Below are 11606 nucleotides of genomic sequence, written 5' to 3'. Positions count from 1 at the left end.
TCGAAGCGTAAAAAATTCAAATGTGAGAGGTAAAATTTTGGAAAAATTGGGTTCCGCCCACAATGGCCGACTTCCTGTAGGGTTTAGGGCGGGGTCATAATATAATTTTTTACTTGTCTTGATATGTTCTATGTTTGTACCAATTTTCATTTGTCTACGATGAAAAAGGTCTCTCATTGACGTAATGCATTTTGATTTTTGAGGTGGCGCTATTGAGTCATTTTGAAAGAATATTTTTTTTGAACATAAAAATAATAAATTGTTCGCCAAACTTGAATTTTGGGTCCAATAAAATTGACTTTTCGTTAACGTTCAGGGGGTCAAAAGTGGCTTCAATTCGTTTGTCTTCTACGAATATTTGAAAATTAAATTTGAAGAGGGCGCTAGAGAGCCATTTTGTGAGAGAGTGCCTTGATTTGCATATCATTGCGTTCAGCTCACAAATGTACATAAACGCTGTATTAGCGTTTTTCCAACAAAAAATGTGTGAAAGACAAATATTTTATTGAAATATTGCAAAAATTGCGATAATCCCACATGGGTCTAGTTCATTTTGACCAAATTGCAAGTTTGTTGAAAGAAAATCCAAGGCGCAAAAAATCCAAATGTGAGAGGAAAATTTTTTTAAAAATGAGGTTCCGCCCACAATGGCCGACTTCCTGTAGGGTTTAGGGTGGGGTCATAATATAATTTTTTACTTGTCTTGACATGTTCTATGTTTGTACCAAATTTCATTTGTCTACAATGAAAAAGGTCTCTCATTGCCGCAATGTATTTCAAATTTTGAGGTGGCGCTATTGAGTCATTTTGATACATTAATTTTTTTGAACATCAAAATAATAAATTTTTCACCAACCTTGAATTTTGGGTCCAATAAAATTGACTTTTCGTTGACGTTCAGGGGGTCAAAAGTGGATTCAAAGTCGCGACCAAAATAATAATAAGAAGAAGAATTAAAACTGCAAGCAGTGATAAAGGCCCTCGCCACCCCCCTGCGACCGCGGGATGTACATACATACATTATTTCCATTGTATATGTCACACTGCTGTTTGTACACCTGGAGAGCTAGCAGCCTGATTCCCGAGCGGGATTTGGTCTGAGCGGGACTCGATCCTGCGACCTTTGGGTTGGGGGACCAACGCTGTAGCCACTGTGCCACTGTCTCCCCACTAATAACAGTACTTAGTTTGATATTTCCATCAGGTGTTATATCTGCAGAATCACAGTGGTCCAGATACATGTGATTTTATTCTTGTTCTGATGCAGTGTAACTGAATTGTGAAACTATTCAGGAAAAGTAAGTATTTGTTCTGTGAATGTGGCTTTTTCAGTTTTGCTACTTGTTCAAAGAAGTAGGTAAATTCTATGTTTTATAATGATTTGTATGTGATTTTAATGAGTATCATTTCTTGTTTTTTGGTATATGTGTTTTTGACTACTCTAATGGAGTAATGATTTATGTGGTTTACTGTGCTGTATTTTCAAGCTAATTATTTCAATAATCTTACCAACATTTTTTTGTTGTTCGTTGTTACTGTGTCTAGTGTTTCCTCTGTGGGAGCTGTTTGCACCAGGAGTCGTTTGCACAATGGGCCTGTCATCAAACCATTATTTTGGAGTCAATACATTTGAGCTGTGTTTTTTTTAAAGTGAAATAAAACTCTTGAGGGGGATCTTTTTTGTAGTTGTAGTAGTTGTAGTAGTAGTAGTTAGTTCTAGTATGTCGTGCTCCTTTCTGTTAAAGGGAAACTTTTGCTTCTTACATAAAAGTTAATGCTACAGCAGACACAGGTGGAGAAATGTAAATGTGAATTGAAATGAGCTGAACCCAGGACCTTGTTGGACAACATCAGGCCCTGTGCATTAGTGAAGCTCAGTGAAGACTTCACTTAATGTGACTGTGCTTAGATGTGTAAAAAAGAAGACACTGAAATTAGTTTAAATTGAAACTGCATTTGTATTGTCTGTAGTAGTACTGACAGAGATGAGGCTTTGAGTGTTATTGGGGGAGGACTCAGAGTTGGGCCATATGCAAAAGTCTGGAGCCATTCACAGCTTTGACGTTGGTCTCCTGCACAGTCCATCCACACATCAGCAGTGTTTTACATATGTATGCAGATGAAGCTCACCCTGAGAACATGATAAACTACTAATTTATAAGTATTTGGAGTATGTTTGTTTCACTGTGTATTACTGGTTTCAGTAGCTTATAGTCTGCAACTGTATTTAAGAGTAAATGGTAACATAGAGCCGTAGGTACAGTCTATGGGCAAACATGATGAGTCAGTAACTGCTCTGAGGCTGTGTTAGAACATATATTTTTAATGTTTGTATTGTCCTTATAATGATCAGAGACAGCAGTTTGGATACAGATTGAATAATTAGTGCATTCATTATGGCACAACAAGGTGAGCACATGTATAAAGGTATATATTTTGAATATAAATGATTATTATATGACTAAAGAACTGGAAGGTGAGCTTGTTCTCAAAGATGTGTTTTTAATTCATGTAGAAGCTGATTCAGACAGGTCAGAGTCAGAGTTTAACTCAACACTTTGTGGTGTTTAATTCAATTGACTGTATTTTTGTGAAATTGCAACAACACGGGGGTTGTTACAGTTGTCTTACAGTCCTGGTTGTCTCAGTCCATGTGTGTCCCACCTCTGTGGACTGCACTGCTGCATTGATCAGAGTTTAGAGAATATGTAGATATATATTTGAACAACTGAATACAGGTTTAATCAATGAAGTATAGCACAAAAGATGTATGTAAAATGTTAGTAAACACATGTAGCATATATATTTGGCAGTAGTACTTGTACTTCAGTACGTTTTAGCCAAGTAATTTTTTCAGGAGTACAATTCTGTAGTACCTTTCCATCATTGTGACTTACCTGTAATCATTTCAAATGTTAAATATTCTACAGTTTCAGTGAAGAGTGTTGTGGTTTCTCTTCTGTCATTGGCAGATATTTATAAGGAGTGGTCATTAAAAAAAACCCAAAAACATGTCTTTGAAAACAAGCAGAGGAAGCAAGTGTGGTGAAATTATCTGTGCTATAAACTCAACCAAAATTAAAACGCGCATGTATTGAATTTTTTTTTGCGGCTGAAAAGTGATGTACTGCGGAATTAAAGAAAAGTACATTTGTCAGAGGAATTACATTTGATGCAAAGGACCAAGGTATTAGAATGAGAAGATATCTGTGTATTCATGAAGAATACAGTATAACATTAGTCATAAGAACAAGCTACTTTGTTCTTATATGTATTTTCTTCTATGGTAGTCTGAGGTTTTCTGTTTTTTTTATAGTTGCATTTGATACATTTATGATGATGTCTGTACAGTGCAAAACAGAAGTGTTGACATTAAAATGTCTGGTCAATGAGAATGACTTGGGGTTGGGGGGTAGAGTTGTGATAGGGCTATTTGACTTGTACTATTCATATGTAATCAGAGTCATTACAGCTGAGAGTTTGGGCCCAACAGCCATCAGCAGAGAATACAATAACACATTAGTCTTGTTTCCATGTGAATACAGGTCAAGAAGTATGTAGCAAGCTCATGTCCAAAGAGGCTGAAACTGAATATGATTTCAGTACTTACATTAGAGTCTATTCCTAATTACAGTTTTGTTTTGTGGTTACTATTTAATCAGTTTATTAAAGGTAAGGTAACATAAAGTTGCATTATGTGGAACGGTGGTGTTCATGTAAACCTGATTCTATTATTTTATGTGTAGTATATAGTATGTCCATTTTATATCATTATTTATGAACGTTGATATTGTGAGAGCAGTAGTGTTTGAACAGAGATAAACACTGTGTTTGTAGCAGCAGAAATGAAGGGCAAACACGTGTATCTTGCTTAAATATGTTGGTGTTGTCATGGTGTTTATCTTAATAATATTAGTTATTATAAGTTTGGATTTCTGTTGTTTTATAAGCTTATGAGACAAGCATTTGTTCTTTTGAAAGGGCAGTTTTTCAGGATGATATTAATAACATTAATGTTTGTAAGGATAATGAACATATTATGATTATACTATGAATGTTGGCATCTTATTTAGAGTTCAGCTCAGTTTTTGAAACATAACTATCAACATGTATTGTACATGTGGCTACAAAGTTGTTGTAGTTTGCCAGAAGAAAATAGAAGAAAAATAAATAAGACAAAGGTGGAAATTTGCACCTAAAGGCTGCAAATATCTGGAAAAAAATATATGAAAAAATGGGGCTGGGGGAAGGGGGCTGGGTTATCTGCAAGGGGTGTGGCCACACCTGGGAAGACCAGGTTAAAAGTCAGACATTCGAAAGAGCGTCTTTGATTGGCAAGCCATTCAGAAGACTCCCATTCTGCGAGGAAGATTACTTTTTCTCAGTTTGGATACTTTCCCACTCTACGAGGAAGATTACTTTCTTTTAGTGTGGACCATTCACTTTTACTTTTTACTTTGATATTTTTGCGACGACTACTATCAAGTCACAGCTTCTTTTGACTGCATCAAGGTATGTGTACTACTTTGAATTATATACAGTTATAATGTCTGTTTTTATGTCTAAACTGTGTTACCTTTTTAATGGTCTACTATTATTACTGTCAGTCTACTTTAATACTTGAAAAGGAACCATAGTTATGTTTTTGGGAAAGTGCATCTGATCTCATCAGAGCCAAATAAACAACATGATGTTTCTTGGACAAATTACTAACCTCCTAGGTGTTTAGAGTTTGTCTTGACATTTTAATGTTGATTAAATTTTCAACCATTTAAAATGTTTTATTTTTGTTTGTTGTTTCAGGTGTTTTGAACAGGTGTTGTTCAGGTGTTCTGTTCTAAGCACTGCCAGAGTTTCGTGATGTCTCCTATGTTTGGTATGGGTTTATTTTGTATTATATTATTACTGGTTGTGTTGTGTATGTGAGCAGTTTAATTACAAGTTGTAGAGATGAATTCAAGAATACAATGTTTTTGTATCTTTACAGTGGGGATTGGGACTGGTTGGCGTCCTGCCGTGCGCCACTGGACACGCTCCTCTTTCACCGGGAAACAGCTGAGAGTCTGCATCCCACCTGAATCCCCAACAAGGAGGTATGTCCAATTTATTTTAAAAGTTTATAGTGTGTAGACACAGTGATGTGACATTTTTAAGAGGTTATTTTAGTCTGTCAGCCAGGTGTGTAAATGCAGTGCTGCCAGCTTATGCATATTAATTGTGCACATTAACCATGGCTCAACAGCCACCATCATCTCCATTAACATATGAACTGGCATCAGCTGAGTTGCGAAATGTTGTTTTGGGAGTTGTTAAAAAAGAAAACATGGTTGTATTTCCCACTGTAGCAGCAGATGCAAACACATTGTACATTTACTGGTGTAAAAGTAATCATGGATAGATTATTAGTAAACTGTTAACTAAAATTAAAAAGAAATTGGGTTAATATTACACACTTCAGTGTTTAATAAATGCTGTTCTTGTTTTCCAGTTGGTCTTGGTTATCGGGGATTCACATCTCAGATCCTTCGTGGAGAGAGATGTGGACATCAGAGCAGATGGCCCATACTCCTTTGGGTACATTTGCTCCCCTGGTGCTACAGCTGACACCCTGGAGACTGACGTACGCCATTCCACTGTTGACCAACGCGTGTCAAAATGTGTGGTGCTGGCTACGGGCAACGACTCTTCCACCAGGGGCCAGACAGTGGAGCGGGCACAGAAGAACTTCCAGAGTCTTCTGTCTACAGTAAAACGTCTTTGCCCAAAGGTATGCACTCCCAACAGTGTCACATTTGTTACCACCAAAACACACTGTCACCTCAAATAGTTTGTGAGCTAAATTTTTGTATTTTTTTAGACATGTGTGGTGGACTTCCCGGCTCGTCATGTGGTCAGTGTGGCCAAACAGAACCAGTTTCGCGAAGCATACCAGGCAGCAGCAGAGGCAGAAGGTAAGACAAAGTACATGTGCTTGAGTAAAAGTCAAATAGGGTATAGAGATATATAGAGTATATATAGAGAAGAGTATATTTGAAATTGTATTATGTGTTTTTGTAGGGCTGCAGTATGTCTTCTGTGTGGACAGCTTCCCTATGAAGAACTTGCGTCTCTGGGCTAAGGATGGTGTAAGTAATACACATACTGTTTGTGTGTTGACATAATGTATGTGTGACATAGCAGTGTAATAATTCATGTTATTGTCTTTATGCAGATCCACCTCAGTGTACCTGAAGGCATGCGAGTCTTGTCTGACTTGATCTATAAGGCCATCAGGGAGCTGTCTGAGAGCACCGTGGATTCTGCCCACCCAAGCCCGAAGACACCTGCCGCCCCGTGTGTGAAGCCCCTGCCGAAGACCCCAGATGTGGTTGTGACCTGTCCCACATCCAGAGCAGTCCGAGTCCCATCTACCACTCCACAGACGGACTCTGAGGGCTGGGAATTTGGAAAGGTAGAGAAAGTGTACAATAGAAAATATATGCTCTGTTATATGTGCCGTGGCCAAATATCTTATGTGAAAGTGCTAACTGACTTTATGTTTTCAGAAGAGTCTACAGTTGACTGCCACCACAAGAAATGTTTCCCTGCGACAGGTTAGTAAATGTTAACATTATTTTTCAATTCATCAATTAGTGTTAGGTCTAAAAATCCTCACTGAAACCATATTTTTCAGATCACCGGTCTGTGTGCTATTCCTGTGTCTGCTGGCCGCTTTGCTGTTTTGTCTGCACCGCAGAAGACTTCTGCAACCTCAAAGAACCCAACTACCCTGGCAACGAAGAAGGTAAAACAAATGGGCAAATGTATTGATTTGTGAATGTAAAACATAAAACTGTTGTTTAAATATAGTTTTTGTTTGTGAATCTAAAACATAAAAATGTTGTTTAAATATAGTTTTTGTTTGTTGATCTAAAACATAAATGTGTTATTTCAATATAAATAACACATTTAATAATAGTAATTGGTGTTGAACTCACTGCTTGGCTGACGTCATTTCCGGGTGAGTGCATTCTGTTTTGCGAGTTGTATATCTAGCGTATCTAGCGTCTCTCTCCTGAAATTGTTAATCCACGAATCTTTACAATTTTAAAAAGCAGTTTCTAACATCTACACTAGTGCCTGAATACTTCGCTAAACCACCGAAGTTTCATTCAGCATCTATTGCTCCGCACTTCGTGGATTAATCCCCTCTATCTCTCGGTTCAGCCTGAACTAGCCTAGCCGACTAGCATCATGGCTAAACCTTCCCCCTCTTCTCTCGCTTTTCCCTGCCCTGGTTGCCATATGTGGAGTGATGACCCTGGCTTATTTGATGATGATAGGGACAGTTGCGTTAAGTGTAGTGTAGTGGCAGTCCTGCAGGCCAGGGTCTCAGAGTTAGAAACGCGGATCCGCTCATTGGAGGCTCTGACCCCGAGTTACAGTCAGGTAGCAGCAGTAGGGACCGCGGACCGCAGTAGCTTTAGCGTAACTAGTGAGACTAGCCCCCCAGCGCAACCCGTGCAGCCGGGATCAGACCAGGACAGGTTTGTGACGGTTAGAAGAAAGCGTAGGACAGGCCAGGGACACAGGGCTGAGAATAGGACTGTAGCAGACCAGGGACACAGGGTTGAGAGTAGAGAGCTCCCCGTCCAGAACAGGTTTGCTCCCCTGAACTGGACCCGGGACACTTTAGTCATAGGGAGCTCCATAGTCAGGGACGTGGAACTGCCTGCAGCTTCCACGCGGTGTTACCCTGGAGCCAGACTGGGTGACATCGAGGGGAATCTTAGGCTTTTAAAGAAAAGTAAGAATAGGTACCGCCGGATCGTTATACACGCGGGGGGTAACGATACTCGGCGCGGTCAGTCAGAGGTGGTTAAGTTACAGATAGCTGCAGTCTGTCAATTGGCTAAGTCAATGTCGGAGTCCGTGTACTTCTCTGGCCCCCTCCCAACCTACACCAATTGTGAAATGTACAGCCGCTTTTCAGCAGTCAACCAGTGGTTGACCAATTGGTGCCCGCAGAATGGTGTCGTCTTCATAGATAATTGGAGGGCATTTGAGGGGAAGCCTAGGCTTATACGTAGAGACGGCATCCATCCCACGCAGGCTGGCTCCGCCCTGTTAGCTCAGAATATGATTGCTAGTCTAGATTGACCAGGTAAGACTAGCACGCAGAACAGCTCAGGGAAGCACAGTGACAGTGATAGTGACGTTAGGGAGCAGTTTAGACCAGTGAAGCACAACTCAGTCAGAGGGAACAGCTCCAAACAGACAGAGACTGTGTGTGCCCCACGTACAAAAAGCACAAATAAAACACCCCTAAACTCTGACAAGGAAGCTGTCAGATCTCATAACTTAACAAAAATAAATAAATGTGCCGCGAATAAACAAAATGATAAGTGTGTAAAATGTGGACTGCTAAACATCAGGTCTCTTTCCTCCAAATCTCTTTTAATAAATGAACTAATTGGCGACCTTAATATTGATCTGTTAGCCCTAACTGAAACATGGCTTCAGGAAAATGATTATGTTAGACTAAACGAATCTACACCATCAAGTCACATGAACTTTCAGAGTGCCCGGAGCACAGGTCGAGGTGGTGGTGTGGCCGTCATCTCTCATTCCAGTCTAATTCTCAGCCCCAAACCCAACTATACTTACCTCTCCTTTGAAAGCCTCGCACTCTCCATTACGTGCCCCAATTGGAAAAACCAAAAAGCTGTTATATTTATAATAATTTATCGACCTCCTGGTCCATATGCCGACTTCCTGACAGAGTTTTCTGATTTCATCTCAAGTTTAGTCTTGAACTGGGAAAGGATTGTTATAGTCGGAGATTTCAACATTCATGTAGATAACGGCAGTGATTGCCTCAGTAATGCTTTTGGTGCACTCCTGGATGGGATCGGTTTCACCCAGAGTGTGAATAAGCCGACTCACTGTCACAATCACACTCTAGATCTCGTTCTAACCTATGGTATTGAGATTAATGATCTAATTGTCCTTCCTCAAAACCCTATACTCTCTGACCATTTCTTAATTACCTTTCAATTTATACTAAAAGACTATCCAGCCCCACAGAAAAAAACTATAATGAAAAGAACATTATCAGATAAATCGGTTACAGAGTTTAAAGAAATTATTGAGCCATTACTGAAAGATATGTCATGTGACAATGGCAATAATTTTAATCCAATTGTCACTGATCGATTGGTTGACAGAACAATGCTCACCTTAAAATCTGCTCTCGATGTTGTAGCTCCGCTAAAACAGAAAAGCATTAAACCAAGACCTCCGGCTCCATGGTACACGTTACAGCTCAGGACACTCAAACAACATGTAAGACGCACAGAGAAGCTTTGGCGCCGCTCGCGCTCTGAGCAGTCTCTGAAGGCATGGAAGCTCTGCCTGCTCACTTATAAGGCCGCTCTGCGGAAAGCCCGAACTAGATACTATTCAAATCTAATAGAAGTAAACAAAAATAACCCCAGATTTTTGTTCAGCACTGTAGCCAGGCTGACAAACTCCCACACTGCTAATGAGTCTCTTATCCCCTCGAACATTAGTTGTGATGACTTTCTTCACTTCTTTGATTACAAAATCACAACCATTAGAGACAAAATTAACAAAGCTACTCCAAAAATCAGCTCTGAGCAAATCCAGTCTGTAATGCCAATATCCCATATGGACCCTCTAATAATATTAGATAAATTTACTCCTGTTGATGAGGTGGAGATTACCTCAGTCATCATGTCGTCAAAACCATCAACCTGTTTGCTCGACCCTATTCCAATCAGACTCCTCAAAGAAGCCCTCCCCCTAATAATAGATTCCATCCATAACATATTAAATATGTCGTTAGAAAATGGCTACGTTCCTCAGTCCTTTAAGTATGCTGTGATTAAACCCCTTTTGAAAAAACCTAACCTAAATCCTGATGAATTAGTCAACTATAGACCTATCTCTAATCTTCCCTTCCTCTCAAAAATTCTAGAACGAGTTGTGGTGAAACAGCTCTGCCGCCACCTGCAGGACAATAATATATTTGAAAAATTTCAATCTGGATTCAGAGCTCACCACAGCACAGAGACTGCACTGCTTAAAGTAACAAATGATTTACTACTAGCTGCTGATAACGGGCTGGCTTCAGTCCTGGTCCTACTGGACCTCAGTGCAGCGTTTGACACCATTGATCACAACATTCTACTGCAGAGGTTAGAATGTGACATTGGAATCAGAGGGACCGCCCTCAAATGGTTTAAATCCTATCTATCAGATAGGTACCAGTTTGTTAGTATAAACCAGAGCACCTCTCCCTGTTCTAAAGTAGCCTGTGGTGTTCCACAAGGATCTGTGCTTGGTCCAATCCTATTTACTCTGTATATGTTGCCATTGGGTAACATTATCAGAAAACATGGCATTAATTTTCACTGCTACGCTGATGACACTCAGCTGTACTTATCAATGAAACCAAATCAGACTGATCAAATAGATAAACTCAGTGCCTGTGTGAAGGACATCAAAACCTGGATGACCTTGAATTACCTGCTCTTAAATCCTGAAAAAACAGAGGTCATTGTCGTTGGTCCCAAAGGTCAAAGAGATTCTCTGTCAGACCAGATATTCTCACTCGACAATGTGAATATAGCTTCTAGCCCTACTGTAAAAAATCTTGGAGTCCTATTTGATCAAAATCTCTCATTCACAGCCCATATAAACCTAGCTTGTAAAACCGCATACTTTCACCTGCGAAATATAACTAAAATTAGAAATATTTTACCTAAAAACGATGCTGAAAAACTCATCCATGCATTTGTTACTTCCAGACTTGATTACTGTAATTCCCTGCTTGCCGCCTGCCCCAAAAGTACTATAAGGAGCCTCCAGTTGGTCCAAAATGCAGCGGCCAGAGTCCTAACAGGAACTAAAAGAAGAGACCACATCAGTCCTGTACTAAAATATCTGCACTGGCTTCCTGTCGAGCTTAGAATCAAATTCAAAGTCCTCCTCCTGACATACAAAGCCCTAAACGGTATGGCCCCATCCTATCTGCAAGATGCTATTGTCCCGTACCAGCCAAACAGAGCACTTCGCTCTCAGAATGCAGGACTATTAGTGGTTCCTAGAGTGTCCAAAAGTACAGTGGGAGGGAGAGCATTCAGTTACCAAGCTCCTGTGCTATGGAATCAACTCCCTGCTGATGTTAAACAGGCCCCCACAGTCTCTGTATTTAAGACCAGGCTTAAAACCTTCCTCTTCGGTATAGCGTATGACCAGGTTACTTAGTGAGGGAGTTAGGGTTATTAAAACCCGGGATAAGATAAGCTGCAGTAGGAGTAACTAGCTGGGGGAAGTATGGCAACCTGAGCACTATCCTCTACTTTGCCCTATTTTCTCATCAGCAATGCTATTCACATGTTGTCCCCTGTCCCACTCCCCCTGTGGAGTGTATCTCTTTCAGATGCCCCGATGACAGTTGGACCTCCTCCTTGCCTGGCTCTCCTCCTCCTCGCCCGGCTCTCCTCCTCCTCATCTGGTCTCCTGGCCGATTTCTTATGTTGTCTGATTTTTCCTGTTGTGTCTGATTTTTCCTGTTGTGTCTGATTTTTCTTGTTGTGTCT

This window comes from Periophthalmus magnuspinnatus, chromosome 13 (assembly GCF_009829125.3).
Source record: "Periophthalmus magnuspinnatus isolate fPerMag1 chromosome 13, fPerMag1.2.pri, whole genome shotgun sequence".
Classification (NCBI taxonomy): Eukaryota; Metazoa; Chordata; class Actinopteri; order Gobiiformes; family Gobiidae; genus Periophthalmus; species Periophthalmus magnuspinnatus.
The sequence above is the reverse complement of the archived record's forward strand: the minus strand, read 5'-3'. Positions refer to the sequence as shown.